Genomic DNA, 20,422 nt, shown 5'->3' on the forward strand with positions numbered 1-20,422 from the left:
CCGGTAGGATGATTCCTCCGCAGGCTCTTGCAGTCGCCGCCTTTTCTTTCTTCTGTGTGAAATCAGTTATCGCTCGCCCATCTGCTTTTTGTCCTGTGGGTTTATACTTTTTTAAAAATTACTTTATTTTTATTAGGAAAATATTCTTATTTTAAAAAGTTGCATAGTTAAGTAAAATCTTCACATAAACAAAATAAAATAGAGTAAAATAAAATGATACAACACTACCGTATTTTAGTAGGAAAAAAAGTTTTAGAAAAAAACTCTAACCATAACTCAAATTCCACGACCTCAAATCTAATACATGCACTGTTATACATAGTTTAAAACAATTAATATTATCAGATTCAATCCAGGATGGTCACAATTACTAAGAATTGTTTTGTTTTGTTTTTATTTTTCATTTTTAATTGCATTTTTATTATTTTATTTTTATTTACTTCCTTTACTTGTAACATTTCCCCCCTCAAGAAGGATAGTTCAAAATGTATAGTTTTCTCGTTTTTAAATTATGTAATTTTGGCTGGGTGTGGTGGTTTACGCCTGTAATTCCAGCATTTTGGGAGGCCGAGGCGGGTGGATCATCTGAGGTCAGGAGTTCGAGACCAGCCTGGCCAAAATGGTGAAACCCCGTCTGTACTAAAAATACAAAAAAGTAGCCGGGAGTGGTGGCCGGCGCCTGTAATCCCAACTACTCGGGAGGCTGAGGCAAGAGAATCACTTGCACCCGGAGGGCAGAGGTTGCAGTGAGCTAAGATCACGCCACTGCACTCCAGCCTGGGAGACAGAGGAAGACGCCGTCTCAAAAATAAATAAATAAATAAATAAATTCTTCCTTTACTGTTTGTGTGTTAGTTAAAAAAAAAAAAAAGTTTAAGGCCTGGTAGACATATCCTTTTGGCTGTCAGGGCCCTCGAACCATGTCATTTCAAAATAAAATAATGTCATGATGCTTTGATGAGATGAGAATTGAATAATAAAGTTGTGTTACTGACACTGTACTGTTAGGAAATGCTTTTTGAGGGCTGAAGAAAAATAACCTCCGACTTAGAATTCTGAACCCAGGTAAACCGACAGCCAAACGTGCGGGAGAAATAAAGCCGTTCGGGATGCACACCACCTAGGCGCGTGTATTAGAGCGGAGCCTCCCTGAAGGAGCAGCCAGGGAGAGCGAAGGGGAAGCCGGGGACACCCCGCGCCGCCGCAGCCTCCCCTGGCCCCGGCGGAAGGGGCCCTCGGTCACTAAGTCCTTCCTCGCGAAGCCCGCAGGCATCTCCAGCCGCGCGCAGTCCTGGGTGCTCCCGCCGCCGCCCACCGAGGCATAGGCACCTTCTCCGTGAGCCGGGCTCCAGGCACCGCCACTCAGCTCTGCGACGGCCGGCCCCGTGCGGCCCCAGCCCGCCCTCGCCTCCGCACCCTGGGGAGCCACCTGTCCACTTCGGAGCCGCTGTCACAGCCCCCACCAGCTCCGGCGCTGGGATTACAGGCGTGAGCCACCGCGCCCATCCCCCCATCACTTGTTATTCCCTCGCTCAGTTTTCGTAACAGTCCTTATTAGGTCTGCATTAGAGTAATGCCGATTTTTGTTAATGATCCTCACCCTCCCTAGGATGGAGGCCCCATGAAGGCAGACACTTCATCTGTCTTGTTCTATGTGCTGGGTGCTTACTCACCAATCAAAAGTATTTGTTGAATAAATGGATGAATAAACAGTAAACAAAGAAAGAGATAAGTATGTAGATAAATTTAAACATAAATGTTATGTATAAAAATGATAAATAACTACAGTTTCTTGGGGTTTAAAAACATGTGGTGGTGAAGGGGTGTAGTATTCCAGGTAATAATACAACAAATATGAGAGTTCTGAGAGAAGTTAAAATACTCCAAATTCCCTATCTTAGTTTACAAGTGAGAAAATATATTATTAGAAAAATTGGGCTGGGTGAGGTGGCTCACGCCTGTAATCCCAGCACTTTGGGAGGCCGAGGCCGGTGGATCACCTGAGGTCAGGAGTTCTAAACCAGCCTGACCAACATGGAGAAACCCCATCTCTACTAAAAATACAAAATTAGCTGGGCGTGGTGGTGCATGCCTGTAATCCCAGCTGCTCGGGAGGCTGAGGTAGGAGAATCACTTGAACCCGGGAGGCAGAGGTTGCGATGAGCTGAGATCAGGTCATTGCACTCCAGCCTGGGCAATGAGAGCGAAACTCTCTAAAAAGCGAAACTCTAAAAAAAGAAAGAAAGAAGAAAGAAAGGAAGGAAGGAAGAAAGAAAAAGGAAAGAAAGAAAGAAGAAAGAAAGGTTAAGTATACACATTAAAAAGTACTGGGCAACCACTAAAAAAATAAAATAAATAAAATAAAATAAAAATACATAACTTACAAACCAGTAGGGATGGGAGTAGATTTTTCTTCAAGTAATCCAAAACAAAATAGAAAGAAGGATGAAGAAGAAGGTATAGAAGGTAGAAGAAGGAAAAAAGAAGAAAATGAAAAAGGCAAAATGATAGGAACAAGTTTAAATCTATTAGTAATCACAAAAAAAGATGAATTAAACTCAACTATATCCACGGCTAGACATTCATAAGAGATTTTCTCAAAACATAAAAATAAAGGTTAAAAATAAAGTAACTGAAAATGACTGACCAAGAAAAGGTATCAGAATATTTATATGAGAAATAAAAATTTATAGCAAAAAAAATCATTAATGGAAACAGAGATTTTACATTATAATAAAAGAAAAAAAATCCTTCAAGGTATAACAATCATGCCAAGTCTTGAACTATCTAAAGCAAAATTGACAAAATTATGCCAAAACATTATAAATCCCCAATCAGAGATTTATATACAACTCTGTCAGAAACAGATCAAATAGGTGAAAATATAAGTAAGGCTAAAGGATATTTTTAAAAATAATCAAATTACCAAGAATATATATGTATAAATACGTTAAAATCTCTCTTGCCCTCTCTAGAGGACAAGAAAGATGAGAGAGAGAGAACTACAATCAACAAATACAGCAAATATACTGTTAAAGCACTCACAGAATATTTACAAAAACTGAGCAAATACTAAGACAGAAAATAAGTCTTTAAAAAATTCTTCCAGGCACAGTAGTGCAACCCTGTAATCAATCTCAGCACTTTGGGAGGCCACGGCAGGAGGATCACTCGACTCCAGGAGTTTGAGACCAGCCTGGGCAACATGGCAAGACCCACAACAAAAACACAAAAACTAGCTGGGCTTGGTGGCACGTACCTGTAGTCCCAGCTACTTGGGAGGCTGAAGAGGGAGGATCACTTGAGCCTAGGAGTTCCAGGCTGCAGTGAGCCGTGCTTGCACCCTGCCTGGGCAGCAGAGTAATACCCTATCTCAAAAAAAAAAAAAAAAATCTAAGGAATCACAATTGTATGACCACAATGCAGAAACATCAGGAAACTCTAATAATACAAAAATGCCACATATGTTCAGAAACACACTACCAAAAAATGACAATATAAACACAACAAAATACTGTATATGAAAGATTTCTTTAATGCAGCATTCAAATAGATATGTTTGAAGATGAAAGAATATTAATGAGCTGATCATTCAATATAAGATTATAAAAAAATAACAATAAAGCCTAAAAATACTAGGAAGGAAACTTAGAAGATAACAAGGAGAAAAAAAGATACAAATCAAGATACAAACCAACAGAGAAGGACAAATCCAAGAGTTAGTTATTGAAACAAATCATAAATTAGACAAAGCTCGGGCAAAACTGCTCAAGAAAAAGACAGAACATACAAATAAAAAACAAGAGGCCGGGCATGGTGGCTCATGCCTGTAATCCTAGCATTTTAGGAGGCTGAGGCAGGTGGATCACGAGGTCAAGAGATCGAGACCATCCTGGCCAACATGGTGAAACCTCGTCTATACTAAAAATAAAAAAATTAGCTGGGCATGGTGGTGCATGCCTGTAATGCCAGCTACTCCAGAGGCTGAGGCAGGAGAATTGCTTGAACCCAGGAGGTGGAGGTTGCAGTGAGCCAAGATTGCGCCATTGCACTCTAGCCTGGTGACAGAGCAAGACTGTCTCAAAAAAAAAAAAAAAGGCAAAGGGATACAAATACAGATATTGTAGAAATGCAAAAAATCATGAGCTGCTATAAACAAGTTTATAACAACAATTAAATATGTATAATTATAAAATAAATTGTTACATAATTTCATCATATGTACTCAGATGAAATGCATATCTTTTAAATAAATTTAATAAATGATCAAAAATTTCATTTAAAAATGGACAAAGATTGCTTTATAGATGATTTCTACAAAACTTTTGTGAACAAATGTGAACCTGGGCTGAGTGCAGTGGCTCACACCTGTAATCCCTGCACTTTGGGAGGCTGATGGAGGTGGATGGCTTGAGCCCAGGAGTTGAAGACCAGTCTGGGCAACATAACGGGACCCTGTATCTACTAAAAGTACAAAAACTTAGCTGGGCATAATGGCGCACACTGTGGTCCCAGCTACTCTGGAGGCTGAGGCAGGAGGATAGCTTGAACCCTGAAAGGTGGAGGCTACAGTGAGCCATGATCACACCACTGCACTTCAGCATGGGTGACAGTGAGACCTGTCTCAACAAGAAACAAAACAAAAACATCAAATGTGAACCCGAAACAGCCAAACTTCAAGATAGATCCTGAGTGGCTAACTGGAACTAAATTTAACATGGAGCCAAGGCACAATTTGCCGACTAGGGGGTCATGCAAAACCCTTAACTTTTCTCCCAAAGCCCACATCTTTTTATCTTTGTGGCTTTTCTGCCAAAAGCCCACATCGTTTTATCTTTGGGACTTTCAGAGCTCATGTGCCTCAGCCATTCAGGGCTGAGCCATATCAACCAATCAAAGCTCAGCTCTATTGACAAAACAGAATTCCTCTGTATCAACCAATCAGTACTCAGCTGGGCAACATAACAGGACCCTGTATCTACAAAAAAATACAAAAAATTAGCTGGGCGTCATGGTGTATTGCCCAATCAAAACTCAGCTGCCTCAATCAGAACTATGCAAGTTTCAAGCCTTCATTTGCATAAACGGACCTTATAGAGAACCTGGGTAGAAACTTTTGCTGTAAAACCCAGCCTTCCTTTTGGTCTCTGGAAGGCATCTTCATTTTACATCAGAAGGTGTGCCTCCCTGGTTTGCAAACTGTTCCTGGAATAAAATCTGTTTCCTCCAAAGTCCTTTTTCAGAGAACTTTTGTTCACACTTTCAAGAAACAGATCATTCCTGTCTCTCCCAGATGGTAGGAAAAGAACTACCCAATTTATTTTATAAGGCTAGTATAATATCATCTCCAAAGTCAGACAAAGACTGTGCAAGAACATACAGATACAGATGCAGATAAACTCCACTTACAAAATTAAATGTAAAAATCCTTAATAAATATTAGCAAATTAAACCTAACAATGTTTTTTAGAAATAATTTATTATCAAGAAGGGTTTATTCTAGGAATACAAGGATGTTTCTTCACTAGGAAATTGGTTAATGTAATCCATCACATTATATATTATAGGAGAATAATTATATGATATCAATAGATGAGGATTTGATAACAATCAATATGTATTCATGTTTTATTTTTTAAAAAAAGCTCATAGCAAATTAAGAATATCAATAAATTTCCTTCACCTGATAAGCAGAATTCACCATGAACCAATAGCAAACATAATATATGAGAAGCTATCCTGTTAAATTAAAAAACAAGGATGCCCACTATCACTCTTACTATTCAACATCATACTAGACATCCTAACCTCTACAATAAGAAAGATACATTGAAAGAATAAGGATTGAAGAGACCAATTGCCCTTTTTACAGATATTATGATTGCCAACACTTAACGTGTAAACAAATTATTAGAACAACATTGTTCAGCAAGATTACCGAGTGCAAAACTGACCTACAATGTTGCAGGAAGTCAGGGATCCCAAACAGAGGGACTGGCTGGAGCCACAGCAGAGGAACATAAATTGTGGAAGATTTCATGGACATTTATCAGTTCCCAAATAATACTTTTATAATTTCTTATGCCTGTCTTTACTTTAATCTCTTAATCCTGTTAGCTTCGTAAGCTGAGGATGTACGTCACCTCAGGACAACTGTGATAATTGTGTTAACTGTACAAATTGATTGTAAAACATGTGTGTTTGAACAATATGAAATCAGTGCACCTTGAAAAAGAACAGAATATAACAGTGATTTTTAGGGAACAAGGAAAGACAACCGTAAGGTCTGACTGCCTGCGGGGTCAGGCAAAAAGAGCCACATTTTTCTTCTTGCAGAGAGCCTATAAATGGACGTGCAAGTAGGAGAGATATCACTAAATTCTTTTCCTAGCAAGGAATATTAATATTAATACCCTGGGAAAAGAATGCATTCCTTGGGGGAGGTCTATAAACGGCCACTCTGGGTATGTCTGTCTTATGTGGTTGAGATAAGGACTGAGATACGCCCCGGTCTCCTGCAGCACCCTTAGGCTTACTAGGGTGGGGAAAAACTCTGCCCTGGTAAATTTGTGGTCAGACTGGTTCTCTGCTGTTGAACCCTGTTTTCTGTTGTTTAAGATGTTTATCAAGACAATACGTGCACCGCTGAACATAGATCCTTATCAGTAGTTCTGCTTTTTGCCCTTTGAAGCATGTGATCTTTGTACCTACTCCCTGTTCTTACACCCCCTCCCCTTTTGAAACCCTTAATAAAAACTCGCTGGTCTGAGACTCAGGCAGGTATCATGGTCCTACTGATATGTGATGTCACCCCCGGTGGCCCAGCTGTAAAATTCCTCTCTTTGTACTGTGTCTCTTTATTTCTCAGCCAGCCAACACTTATGAAAAATAGAAAGAACCTATGTTGAAATATTGGGGATGGGTTCCCCCAATACAACAATGAATATCATTCCTCATAAACCCACAGTAATCAACTAGATAATGAATTACAGTAAAACTCCTACTAATAACAAAAACAAAAACTATAAGGTAACTAAAAATAAAGTAATATATGTGTAAGCTCTTTACAGACAAAATGATAAAATATTACTGAAGGATATAAAGGAAACCTGAATTAATGGAGATGATACCATATTCACAGATAAGGAACTCAATATTATAAAGATGTCAGTCCTCTTCAATTTTATTATTTTGTTTGATGTAATTAAAGCAAAAGTTAAAAAGGATTTTAGTAGAACTTGAAAAAACAATATAAAATAAAGAACAGCAGCAGTTTAAGACTTGCCATGACAATTTCGGATATGAAAACAAGAAGGTAGGACTTGTTCTACCAGATGATGCAACTTATAACGGGAATTAAACTGGTGAAGCATAGCAACAGACAGACAAACAAATGGAACAGAAAATGTGCCCCGTGCATAGGTGGGAACTTGGTATTTGAAAAGGGTGAATGTATGTCCTGCTTTACTTGGGACAGTCCCGGTTTATGCTTGTTGTCCCAGCACAAATGTGAATAGCATTCCCTTTCATTCTTTAAAGTTTCAGGTTGGGGTCGGGTTTGGTGGCTCATGCCTATAATCTCAGCACTTTGGGAGGCTGAGGCAGGTGGGTCACTTGAGGTCAGGAGTTCAAGACCAGCCTGGCCAACGTGGTGAAACCCCATCTCTACTAAATATACAAAAATTAGCCGGGCATGGTACTGGGTGCCTGTAATCCAAGCTACTCAGGAGGTTGAGGCAGGAGAATCACTTAAACCCAGGAGGCAGAAGTTGCAGTGAGCCGAGATCGCGCCATTGCACTCCTGCCTAGGCAACAGAATGAGACTCCATCACAAAAATAAAATAAAATAAAATAAAATAAAAGTTTCAGGTTGGATGATTAATATACGGTCCTCCTATATATGATGAAAGTGGAATTACAAACTAGTGGGGAAAATACTGAATTGTTCAACAAATGGCATTGTTAAAATAACTAGTTTTCCATACTAAAACAACGACAACACAACAAAAAAAAACTTAGAATCCTCACCATATAGAAAGGTAGATTCTGGGTGAATTACATAACTAAATGTGGGAAAAAACTTTTAAAATTAAACAACACAAAAGGCACAAAATATTTTTAAAAAGATAAATCAATTTGTCTTCATCAAAATAAAAAGTAAAATATGATATTTAAAATGAGTAATGGTTGTTTCTCAATGGTTAGAGGCAAGATATCATTTGTAGTGTTTCACCAAATTATCTTTATCTGGCTTAAAGACAGCTAGATTGAACCACAGGTTAAATTTCCAAAACTGTTGATTTCATTTCATATTCTTTATTTCTGCTAAACTTAAGAATCATAACTTTTTAAACTTTTATTTTTTATTTATTTTGGAGACAGGGTCTCACTCTGTTGCCCAAGCTGGAGTGCAGTGGCACGATCTCGGCTCACTGCAACCTCCACCTCCCAGGGTTCAGGTAATTCTCATGCCTCACCTCCTGAATAGCTGGGACTACAGGGGTGCACCACCATGCCTGGCTAATTTTTGTATTTTTAGTAGAGACGGGGTTTCACCATGTTGCCCAGGCTGGTCTCAAACTCCTGACCTCGAGTGATCCACCCGTCTTGGCCTCCCAAAGTGCTGGGATTACAAGCGTGAGCCACCACACCCAGCCAAGAATCATAACTTAAAGGTCAGAAAGAATGGCAGCAAATGTTTGGGGACTCTGGCAGATAGTCATGAATATTCCTATTAAATGAACCCAGAAATTAAATTTCTCACTAAAGACTGCTTTCAGCATTCACTCGGATAATACAGTGACAAGTCCTTAAGTCCAGAGAGGTGAATATTCCAACATGGGAGACACTAGTGTATGAATTTCTAGTTCACTCTTTGGCTCTGGGAGGTATTTCTTTAGACTCAATTGTAGCATTCAAATGTGGTTTCAAAATATGCCCAGTAATACACCATTGATTCCTTTCTATACCATGGATGAAGAAAATCATCAAGCATAGAGAATAAGCTAGATACTCAACTATCAAATTGTGTGCACCACAGACAGGTCTTCTTAACCAAACAACAAAGCATGGTACTGAAGCCCTGGTGTGATACATTCTGGGTATTCAAAATACATGTATGCCTGAGATATTCCTCTTGAGCCATGCCTCTCCATGTCACAGAAATGGTCCTTATCAGCATTTTGAAGAAATGTTTTCATCTCCTCTCTCATTTCTAACACTCGTGAAAGCACTCTTAGTGACACAGGATTTTTTTTTTTGGTGCCAGTTCCCTAACCAGAAACCTCTGTGGCCCATGGCTCGCGCCACTTGGCCCAGCAGGCTGCACTCAGTCCATACTACTGTCCTGGATCCCATGCCTCCAAGGGCGATCCAGGTGCAGAGTGGCCAGGGGTAGGTGAGCAAGTGAGTGTGGGGTCTGGCCACTGTGCACAGCCAGGCATGCCAGCTGCTGTGGTAGTGGGCAACTCCAGGCACCAGCACCGGCACCAGCTCTGGTTCCATGCAAGGCTATGGCTGGACCAGACGTAAGGCAAGCAGCTTCCACTGTGGGCACTGAGGTCTGGACAGGGGAGACGCCATGGCACCCAAAAGCTTGGAGATGCCATAAGCCACAGAGCCCCAAAAAGGGTGTTACAGCCCTGGCTCTGGGAGCCCCTAGGTCTGAGCTCCCTTAAGGGCCACTGCTCTTCTCTCCTGTTGCCTGCAACCTGGTGAGCTGGAAGGCATGTTTCAGCCCTGTTTATGTCACAGCTCTTTCAGTCCTGCCATTCAGTGGGTCCCCAGTTCTTGTCCCATGTCCAGGAAGATTGAGGTACATGGACAACTGGAGGGTGAGCAAGGTGAAGAGGAGCTTCATTGAGCGAGAGAACAGCTCAATGAAGACCCAAAGGGCATAGCTCCTTCCTGTAGCTGGTAGTCTGGCCAGCTGTCTAAGTCTGGCTGAGTCCGGGGTTTTTATGGGCTCAGAAGGGAGGAAGTATGTGCTGACTGGTCCATGGGTGGCCACGGGCGGCCCAGGAAAGCACCGTAAGTTCTCACTCCCTGCCGAGTGCTGCACCTGGAACCGACAGCCTGGCTTCAGGCCATCCCTGGCTTGAAGGTGGGTTAGGACCTTCCCCTTTCTACCCAAAAACCTGTCTGCCTCCTGCCATTGACATGCCATCCATGGCACCCAGACTGTTCATGCCAAGGGCACCTAACAGGCCCACAATGAGCCGCCCCCCGTCCCCGTGGTGTGCTCCTCAGTGCCCAAAGTCTGGAGGGGGCCAAGGCGGCAAGGAGCTGGCGTGTCAGCACCACCCCAAGTGCATGCACACACACCTGGCCGGGTCATGACAGCACCCAGGCTCAGTCACAACTTTGCTCTGCACTGGAGCAGCAGGCACTGGGAGTGGGGAGAGGCCTGGGAGTGGGGGCAGGCAGCTCTTTCAAGCCTGAGGGTACATGGCATTTCCAGGGCCCCTGAGACTGCAGGGATGCCTAGGTCCAGAGCTGTGGCTGGGTGGCTGCACCTGTACCTGGGAGGGTGGGGCTCCCACCCCATCAACTCAGTAGGAGGCAGGGCTCCCACCTGTTCCTGGCCCCCCAACAGGCTCTGCAGAGTGTGCACCTGGGATGCGCCTACCCCACTGTAGCTGGCGTCTTTGTAGCAGCTGCTCCAGACGGGCCACTGCTGCCATCACTAGTGGCCAGCACACATCAAAAAGCAGAATCCTGTACTCTTTCCCTGTTGCTTTGGCCAGGAGGCTAAAACAACATATGTTTAGAGACCACAGGGATGCCTAGGTCCAACAATGGCAGCCTAGGCTGCCATTTTGTCAGTGCTAGTTTTCCCTATTTCCTTCCACAGTGATCAAGAAACATATTTTCTCTGCAAATGAAGCAGTGGGTGGATTAATGTTTAGGAGCAGGCTCTTCCGTGTGGCACTGCCCTTGGTGACTGCACCCAGTTGGGCCTGGTGAAACTGATGCCCACACACTTTTTCTAACATCAACATACCTCATCAGATAAGTATTAATCACATGGAAAGTATCTTCTCCAGAGCAGAGGTTGTCAGTGATGAGCAGAACAAAGATTTGAGAAGCACTTTCCCCGCATCTGGTTCAGACTCTGCTCATCAATAATTTCATCCAGAATTAAGCAAAGTATTTGTTACTGCACACACAGATCATAAGTGCTCTGCTGCACTGTACATCTGAAATGCAACAACCACTGGTTTGCTCTGTCTCTCTCTCAACTTGATCTCTATCATTAACTTCACACCTGATTTATCATCTTCTTGGGGAAAACGCATTTATAATAACTTTTGCTATTCCTGGAATATAGTAGCATCCACTCTTGGCCCCTGACAACTGTGTCTCTGCGCTACAGTCAGAGAAATGGAGGCTGCATTTCTGCCCAAACTTTCCATGAGATATTACTGGTTGTGACAATAAATTCTCCCTTTTGGGTTCCGCTACCCTCAGGTTAATTGTGTTACTTGCAGCACAGTTCATTCCTTGCGTGAGATGAATCTGCCTTAGCACATTTCTATGGAGAGAGAGGCATTGAAGATAGAGGAGAGAGAGCTAGGAGGAGGTTTGCTGAACCAGGAGCTAAAGTCAGGAGCTGGTGTGCATAGAAGCAACAGCATGACAGAGGGGTGACCTTTAAGAAAGAAAGGACAGTAGAGCGGAGGGAAGATGGAGTGTGGATGGGGAAAGACGGGGAGTCTTTTGATGGTGTGAGATGTTGAGGGAGCAGAGGCCAAAACCAGTTTAATCTGGTCATTGCTGTATCCCAGCATCTAGCACAATGTCTGGAGCATGACATACACTGAATGTTAGTTAAAGAAATGAAGGAGGTCAGGCCAAGTGGCTCCTTATTTTTTCTGACATAGAAGGCGAGGTCAAGCACTGCTTCCTGTGAGAGTAAGTGATGAGGGGGAGGGGGCTGGAGGAGGGCAGAGGGCTGGGGGCGTTGCTAGAGAGTCCCCTGCCCCATAATAATGCTTCCCCTGACGCTGACTGCACATCTGTGTCCCCGCAGTAGAGGATCCCTTTCCAGGTCAGTTCTAGAAAAACATGGATGACTTTGACTTTGGTTTTTTTTTTTTTTTTTTGAGACAGAGTCTTGATCTGTCGCCCAGGCTGGAGTGGTGCAGCGGCGTGGTCTCAGCTCACTGCAACCTCTGCCACCCAGGTTCCAGTGATTCTCCTGCCTCAGCCCCCTGAGTAGCTGGGATTACAGGCACGCGCCATCATGCTCGGTTAATTTTTGTATTTTTACTACAGACAGGGTTTCACCATGTTGGTCAGGCTGGTGTAGAATTCCTGACCTCAGGTGATCCGCCTGCCTTGGCCTCCCAAAGTGCTGGGATTACAGGCATGAGCCACCGCACCCAGCCGCTCCTCCTCTTCCTATAAGGATGTTAGTCATATTAAAGCCCACTTAATCCAGTGTGACTCAACTTGATTACATCTGCAAAGACCCTCATTCTAACTAGGTCACACTCACAGGTACTGGGGGTAGGACTTGAACATCCCTACATGGAAGGCCTGCCCTCTGCTGGGACATGCAGAACCAGCAGCGGAGTCTTGGATGTGGTGCCAAGAGCTAAAAGGTGCCAATTAAGTATGTTAATACGCTTGGGGCAGCATTCGGCTGCAGATCCAGAGATCTCTGGTTCAAAGTCACATCCACCTTGTTTACTTGCTATTTTTATTCACAAAAAGGTGGCTGACAAAGTAAAACTGAGCTAAGAGAGAGAATAAAAATTGCTCAGATAACACTGGGTGGGACTAAAGACAGCTATAAAGTCAACAGGAAAGACCATCTCTCCCGGGCACAGCACAGCTCTAAAACGTCATGACAGTCTCCTTCTTTGAGAGATTACTATTTTCTTATTTGCTGAGAAACCTTGTTCTCTAAAATCATAGACTGTCAGAAACTTTGAAATATTATCAGGAAGAAAGAAACAGCCCACTTAAAAATTGTTTAAATTAAAACAACTCAAATTTATTCTCATACAGTTCTGGAGACCTAGAATCCAAAATCTATTTCAGTGGTCCGAAATCAAGGTGTCAGTGGGGACATACTCCCTCCAAAGGCTCCAGAGGAGAATTGTTTCCTTTCCTTTTCCAACCTCTAGAGCTGAAACAGTATACTTTTGCCTGGAGGACACAAGTTGCTTTGAGGCAGAGAAGCAGCCTCAACTTCTGACTCATGTACAAAACTTCAGATAAGAGGCTTCTGGACACAGCATCTCATGTCTATTTCCCAGGCCCATGGTGCAGCCCACACCCAAGGCCCATCTCCACAGCCAAGGCCACAGCCTTGCTTTGCTTAGAGCCCGCTTCACTGAAATCTCCCCAAGCCTCCAGCCTTGCCCAAAAGCCTACCTGTTCCTTTGTTTGATGAAGCCCCCCAGGGTTCCTTGGTGCACACTCTCCCTCAGTGCAGAGGTGAATAAACTTGACTTCGTCTACTGTGATGCTAAGAGGCTGGGGCTGGCACAGTGATGCGACATCACCACCTCATCTGCTGCTGGGCTGCGTGAGTTTGGATGAAGACAGAGCCCCAAGCAATCTTCTGGTCCTGACCACTGCCCACCCCCAGCAAGGGCTCTGGGACTTTGCCCTGCTCAGTCCTCTACTGGGATTTAACTCTTTGTGATTTTTTTCCCCTCTTTTTCTCAAATAGACACATACCCTTTCTTTAACCTATGTCCCTTTTTCTCTTTCCTTTCCCAGGCACTCTTTTTATTTATTTATTTTAATTTTTAATTTTGTTTAGAGACAGGGTCTCGCTCTGTCACCCAGGCTGGAGTACAGTGGTGCAATCACGGCTCACTACAGCCTCGAACTCCTGGGCTCAAGCGATCCTCCTGCCTCAGCCTCCCAAGTAGCTAGGACTACAGGTGCATACCACCATGCCAGGCTAAATTTTTCATCTTTATTTTTGTAGAGGTGGGGTCTTGCTACATTGCCTAGGCTGGTCTCAAACTCCTGGCCTCAAGCAATCCTGCCTTGACCCTCCAAAGTGATGGGATGACAGGCTTGAGCCACTGCGCCCAGCCCACGCATTTCTTCATCAAGGTGAGGTCTATTTCAGAGGTCAGGAAAAGATAGCCCACAGCCAAATCCTGCCTGCTTCCTGTTTTTGTAAATAAAGTTTTACTGAAATGCAGCCACACTCATTCATTTACTTATTGTCTATAGCTGTTCTCAAACAACAGCAGAGCTGAGCAGTCATGACAGAGGCCACCTGGGCCAGTGAGCCGAAACGGTTACTATCCAAGCTCCTGGAAGAAAAGTCTCCTCACCCAGCTCTGTCTTCACAACTCTGTCAATTCCATTCATTCCTCAGCTCGAGGCCAGCTGTCTTCCCTGCCCACATGCTACCTCTCTTCTATCAAAACTGCCTTCCAATGATAATACTCAGTTGCCAATAAATATATATAAACACTTAGACCAATGCCTGGCACAGAATATGCATTGCGTAACAGGTATTATTAGTTTTTCCTTTTTTTTTTTTTTGAGATGGAGTCTTGATCTGTCGCCCAGGCTGGAGTGCAGTAGCATGGTCTCGGCTCACTGCAAACTCTGCCTCCTGGGTTTAAGCAATTCTCCTGCCTCAGCCTCCCAAGTAGCTGGGATTACAGGCATGCACCACCACACCCAGCTAATTTTTGTATTTTTAGTAGAGACAGGGTTTTGCCATGTTGGCCAGGCTGGTCTTGAATTCCTGATCTCAGGTGACCCACCCACCTTGGCCTCCCAAAGTGCTGGGATTACAGGCGTGAGCCACTGTGCCTGGCCTATTATTATTGTTTTTTAAAATTATTATTGTCCCCTTCCTCCCCCTTCATAGAACTCTCTTCTCCTCCCTTTGCTTTCAGGACACTGCTCCTTCCCCCTCGTCCTCCCGCCTGGCTGGCCACTCTTTCCTCTGCCTGTGTAAAACAAAACCCTCTTCTCATTCCATAGTTCTTGCAGAAAAGTCACACTCAGGAAGTCCACACTCAAACTCCGCCTCCTCCTCCCTCCTCTGTCTTCTCCCTTTCCTCTTATTCCTTCCCTCTCCTCTCCTTCCCCCCCTTTCTCTCCCTCCTCTTCCTCTTCCCTATTCTTTCCCTCTCCTCTACTTCTCTCTTCCCCTCCTCCCTCTCCTCCTCTCCTTCCTCCCTTGTCCCCTCCCCCTCCTCTTCTTCCTCCTAAGTGCTGCGTCAGTGATTGGCACTGCTAACTCTCCAAATCCCCAAACCAGACACCTAGGAGTGAACCCAGCCTGCCCTCAGCGGGACTGCCCCTGTATGCCACCTGCAGAGGTAGCATCCGCACTCCTAGTGCCTAGCCAGGTCTGCTCTCCTTCAGCCCAGTTCCTCCTGTACTCACTCGTCCTCTGGAATGCCCCCGTCTCCTGCCAGTTCCATTCCCTAAGCCTCAGCTCTCTGTATCCTATGCCCCTCCAAAATAAGGAGCCACTGAACTACAGCATAGTCAGAGGACAAGCAGCTTGCTATGGTCCGTGGTTTAAATTCTGGTGCCTGCCATCTGCTCTGGCTGATCCCTGGGGCTGGGGCATGGAGTGTGAGGACTGGCTCCAGGGGTCCAGTTCATGCACGAGTTCAAATCTTGGAGTTCCCCATTAGCTTTTCCTTGCAGAAAGTGCTTCCCATGTAGCACACTCCTGCTCTTCTAAGTCCATATTCTAGCCCCCTCCATGGTCTTGGATGTATATAAATCTATTCATATGGCTCTGTCTATAAAGTCTTTACCATTTTGAGCCAATAGAAGACAAGGACAAGAGAAGATAAGAGAGTCTCTTTTAGTAACAGGGTCCTGAACCCAAAGTCAGAAAGAGTAGACTGAATCTGTCAATAAGGAGTGTGTGTGCCTGGGAAGAACATTAATGTTGAATCTCTGTTGTCAAACGTGCACTATGAAGGGCACAGATGAGTGACTCTGAAGGCCCTTCCGGCTATAAATGCCGGTGTCAGTCCTCTTCCTGAAAGTACAAGGAAGCTGCTACAGGAAGAGGAACTGTCACTTGTTTTGCATCAGGGAGATAAAATTGCAGTTAGGGAGGTTTGGCAGCTTTGAGGAGGCCCAGCTGGAATGAGCATCTGTGGTAAAATTTTATAGGAATGTTGGGCATGACTGCACAGTTAAAAGGTCTTGCTTAGGCTTATACTTCCATCAGGGGGTATAGCTCAGGGGTAGAGCATTTGACTGCAGATCAAGAGGTCCCTGGTTCAAATCCAGGTGCCCCCTGCTGTGTTCTTATTTTACCCTCTGGAGCTGGTGTTGAAGATTCAGCACCCTTCTCCAATCCTAAATCTCAGGATACTGAGCCTCCCTAAATCTGTGAAAAAGCCAGGAGCAACTTAAAACCCTGTCACTGTCTCAGACTGATAAATTCCTTCAACTTGGACTTTTTATTTCACTTACCAAAGACTTTGTTCTACCTTGCCTGGTTTTGTTTCACTTTTTCTACACGTTTTCATGACCCCAAGTCAGTGAAGTGCAGGTAAATGTTTAACGACCAGCTCTGAAGGGGGTGATTTGTAGTGTTTTCCAATTTCACAGAGTGAAAAATAATCCCACCATGGCAAATTTCAAGCTACAAATATGAGATGATGAACATGGAGTTGGGAAGGTGTGCTAACAAATGGCTGTCTGCTGCAAGCTAGCTCAAGCATAACACTGCCCCAATCCACCTTCCCGACAGAGGCCTGGGCTCTCTGGCCGTGCTCTATCTTCGGGATGCCTACTGACATGAGGGCAGTGGTTCTCACTCACCCATTCATCCATGGAATCATTCATTCATTCGTCATCTGATTCCTTCTCAATGCCAGACACAGGAAAGACAGAGATAAGCAAGAACTGTCTGTAGTAAGCAAAATAGTCCAATGAAGAAATGATCCAAACAACGACAAGGACAGCTGAACAAAAAAAGAAGGGGCACTATTTTTAAATGAAATGTTCTATTACCATTAACATTCTCAACTAGATAATCTAAAACGCCTCCTACCTCAAAACACCCAGAAATGCAAGACAAGATATAGTAAATATATATTCTTATATATAGCTGAGCTCTCATAACAGTAAAGGATATCTCCGGGGTGGCAGTTAGGGATGAACTAAGACCCTGAGAGGTAATATGAGCTGATCCTGGGAATGCCTGTGGTGGTTGTGGTGAGCTAGCCAAGGTACTTCAGTTTTCACAGCCATTTGGGTACAGGAGATTTGGCCTAAGACCTGAGTCTCCCTTCTCTTGTACCAAGTCAAACTCTTAGAGAGCCATAATATTAGTAAAAGCATAGGAAAAAAAAAAGCATCCACTAGCATAAGAACCCAAGACATCTTTCTCTTCCTAGGGAGGCAGAGGGCATCACCCCTGAGAATCCATAACCATACATCTATCCTCACACTTGTTATGGCTTTGAATTTACACCACCTACATGGTTCAGAAATTCCTCAACCTGAAAGTTAACATAAAAAGTACTCAGGCTAACAATGATTCTAGAGTATCCCCCGGTGGCTCACACCTGTAATCCCACGACTTCGGGAGGCTGAGGTGGGTGGATCACCTGAGGTCAGAAGTTCAAGACTAGCCTGGTCAACATGGTGAAACCCCGTCTCTACTAAATATACAAAAATTAGCCAGTTGTGGTGGCGGGCGCCTGTAATCCCAGCTACTCAGGAGGCTGAGGCAGGAGAATCGCTTGAACCCGGGAGGTGGAGGTTGCAGTGAGCCGAGATTGCGCCATTGTGCTCCAGCCCGGGCAACAAGAGTGAAACTTCGTCTCAAAAAAAAAAAAGTACTCAGGCTGACAATGATTCTAGAGTATCCAAAAGAAGCAAACACAAACCATGAAGGACATACCCTCAAGCCAGGCTGCACAGGATTCCTACTGATAAAGCCTGGCTTAAGACGGCCTCACAATTCAAAGTAATAAAATATACAAGGAACCAGCCTATTATGAGTGAGAGCCAACAATAAAGTCAGGCCATAGAGTTACCAGATAGATACTATAAAGTAAGGATACTTAAAAATCTTTAAGACATGAGGAATTGAAAGCGTGGACACCTATGATTTTTTTTTTTAAAGATAAAGCAGATACATCTAAACCGAAAAGTGCAGTCACTAAAATTGATCATTTAATTAACAGATTAAACACACATTAGACAAAACTAAAGAGAGATTTAGGAATGAAAGAATGTAAATCTTTTAAAAATCACTAAGCATGAAGCACAAAGGCCTAAAAAAATGAAAAATATGAAAGACTAGCTAAAAGAGATGGTGCAGAATAAAGGGGTCCAACAAAGGTCAAATACAAATTCCACAAGAAGAAAGTGTAATGGGGAAGAGGCAATATTTATTTATTTTTATTTATTTATTTATTTTTTGAGACAGAGTCTTGCTCTGTTGCCCAGGCTGGAGTGCAGTGGCGCGATCTCAGCTCACTACAACCTCTGCTTCCTGGGTTCAAGCAACTCTCCTGCCTCAGCCACCTGAGAAGCTGGGATTACAGGTGTGTGTCACCATGCCTGGCTAATTTTTTGTATTTCAGTAGAAACAGGGTTTCACCATATTAGCCAGCCTGGTCTCGAACTCCTGACCTCAGACGATCTGCCCACCGTGGCCTCCCAAAGTGCTGGGATTACAGGCGGGAGACACCACACCTGGCCTAAATTTTTTTTTTTTTTAGACGGAGTCTCTGTTGCCCAGGCTGTCGTGCAGTGACACGACCTCAGCTCACTGCAAGCTCCGCCTCCTGGGTTCATGCCATTCTCCTGCCTCAGCCTCCTGAGTAGCTGGGACTACAGGCGCCCGCCACCACGCCCAGCTAATTTTTTAAATTTTGTATTTTTAGTAGAGATGGGGTTTCACCATGTTGGTCAGGCTGGTCTTGAACTCCTCACCTCGTGATCCACTTGCCTCGGCCTCCCAAAGTGCTGGGATTCCAGGTATGAGCCACCATGCCCAGCCTGGGAAGAGGCAATATTAAAAGATATAATAGCTGAGAATTTTCCAGACTTGTACAAAGATGTGACGCCTCAGATTTAGGACTCACGAGTTCCAAGAAAGATAAATAAAAGATCCATACCTAGCCACATTGCAGTGAAACTTCATGATACCACAGATAAAGAGATTTTTTTTTTTTAAGACGGAGTTTCGCTCTTGTTGCCCAGGCTAGAGTGCAATGGTACGATCTCTGCTCACTGCAACCTCTGCCTCCTGGATTCAAGTGATTCTCCTGCCTTAGCCTCCGAGTAGCTGGTATTACAAGCATGCACCACCATGCCTGGCTAATTTTTTTTGTATTTTTAGTAGAGTCGGGGTTTCTCCAGGTTGGTCAGGCTGGTCTCGAACTCCTGACCTCAGGTGATCCTCCCGCTTCAGCCACCCAAAATGCTGGGATTACAGGTGTGAGCCACCATGCCCGGCCAAACAGATGATTTTAAATGAAGCCAGAGAAGTTAAATCATATGCAAAGGAATAATTAGACTGACAGCAGACTTTTCAACAGCAACAATGAAAGTCAGGAGACAATGGAATAAAATATTAAAAGTGTGAAACAGTTCTCTCCCTAGCTAAAGTATCATTCAGGAGTGAGAAAAATGTAAGACATTTTATATAACTGAAAGTATCCACTTCTAAAATATCCTTGCTGAAAGAAATTTTAAAAGTTCTGCTTCAGGAAGAACATTGAACCCAGAAGGAAGAAGAAAGAGGCAAGAAAAAAGAGTGAACAAAGATAGTGGTAAGCACATTGGTAAATCTAAACAGCATAGATTGTATAAAACAAAAACAATGACTTCAAATATCAGGAGAGAGTCTTAAAAACAAGATGTAACTAAAAAGAACAATAATTACACACAAGACAGAAGGGGAACAGTGTGATTAAACTCATATTCAAAAAGCTTTCTATCATTTGCGAGAAGATCAGAAGTAGTAATTAATATTAGATTCTATTAAACCAAATATGTGTGTAAAATTACAGAGTAACCCCCAAATGAATAAAAAAAGGAAAGCCTAACTTTCAAACCAGTAGATTCATGATTATGATAGAGATTGTCAGATTGGATTCAGCAGCAACAAAAAAATCTAGCTACATGCTCTTATATGACACACATCTGAAACATAAATATACACAAAGTTTGAAAGTAAAAGGACAGGAAAAGATATATCAAAGAAATACTTGCCAAAATAAAGTTAGTGTAGCTGCAGCAATATCAAACAAAATGGATTATAGACAAAAACTATTATTAGGGATAGTGTTACTTTCTAATAATAGAATGAACAATTCTCCAGGAAAATACTACAATTCTAAATTTGTAAGCACACAGCCTCCAAACACATGAAGCGAAAATTCTCACAAATTCAGGGAGAAATTGACAAATGCACAAACTTGATATGAGATTTTAACAC

At 43.3% G+C, this 20,422-nt stretch overlaps 1 non-coding gene and 1 pseudogene across 1 annotated transcript; one reads left to right on the forward strand and one right to left on the reverse strand.

Annotated features, from left to right (window-relative positions):
- LOC107975983 (zinc finger protein 746-like) overlaps window positions 1–20,422 on the reverse strand; it is a 134,471-nt pseudogene that overhangs the window by 112,175 nt on the left and 1,874 nt on the right.
- Window positions 16,186–16,257, forward strand: TRNAC-GCA (transfer RNA cysteine (anticodon GCA)). Its single transcript has one exon. It is a non-coding gene; the product is annotated as a tRNA-Cys (tRNA).

The sequence above is a fragment of the Pan troglodytes genome, chromosome 6 (assembly GCF_028858775.2).
Source record: "Pan troglodytes isolate AG18354 chromosome 6, NHGRI_mPanTro3-v2.0_pri, whole genome shotgun sequence".
In the NCBI taxonomy this organism is placed as follows: Eukaryota; Metazoa; Chordata; class Mammalia; order Primates; family Hominidae; genus Pan; species Pan troglodytes.